The 841-nt window shown below is 30.1% G+C and overlaps 1 protein-coding gene across 1 annotated transcript in view; it reads left to right on the top strand.

The window, feature by feature from the left end:
* Positions 1-841, top strand: part of LOTGIDRAFT_140419 (hypothetical protein) — a gene marked incomplete at both ends in the record, with an annotated part of 59,361 nt that overhangs the window by 1,817 nt on the left and 56,703 nt on the right. The window lies entirely within an intron of this gene.

The following is an 841-nucleotide window of genomic DNA, read 5'->3' as shown; positions in this document are numbered from 1 at the left end:
TGATCGGTCACTCATTGGTATTCTGCTGGTAATTCTCCTTTAATTTAGCTAATTATGAATTAATTATGGACATGTGAGATAAACTGGTATTTTTCCAAGTCATTAGAACACCTCTACTTTCTATTCATCTAAGTATTAGCATTTTTATTTTCATGAATGAAAATAAGGGAACCCATCTTTAAATTGACTGCATTTACAAGAATTTGACATGTTTTGTTGCTTTAACCATGTCTTTAAGAATCACTTGAACAGAAGTTGATAGTGCTGGGTATTACAAATCATATCATGATACAATACATATCATGATTTAAGAGCTCCAATATAATACATATCGTAGGTGACCACTTTAAACCTCGTATAACGATATATGACGCGAAATTTCTTTGAGAAAAACCCAAAAAGCTATTTGTACGTGTATTTTGTTAAAATCTTTTTTACTATTTTTTTTACCTCTATACGTGGTTTTCATTCTTGGAAAATATAAACCTTGTATAACAATTTGAGATCTCTGGCCTATTGAACCAAAAACTGGTATAATAATACAGTATAGTACGAGGTTTTTCGATTTCATCCTCAGAAAAAGGAACATTGAACCTCGTATAATAATATATTTTACAAGGTTTTAAATCTGACTGTTTATATACGTGTTATTTAATTAGTGCTTTTTGAGTTATTTACAATCAAGCTAAGAATACGAGGTTTTGATCACAAGATCTGTGCTTTTATGAGCTTTCAAACGGTACCAAAAAGTCAAAATGGCCAAATATGGCATATACATATGTATTAATTATGTTATATATTGTAGGCGTGTCAGTTACCACTGTTTGAATATCTAGTTGAT

This window comes from Lottia gigantea, assembly GCF_000327385.1.
Source record: "Lottia gigantea unplaced genomic scaffold LOTGIsca_147, whole genome shotgun sequence".
NCBI classification, from domain to species: Eukaryota; Metazoa; Mollusca; class Gastropoda; family Lottiidae; genus Lottia; species Lottia gigantea.
Note: the sequence above shows the minus strand (reverse complement) of the source record. Positions and strands in the feature narration are given on the sequence as shown.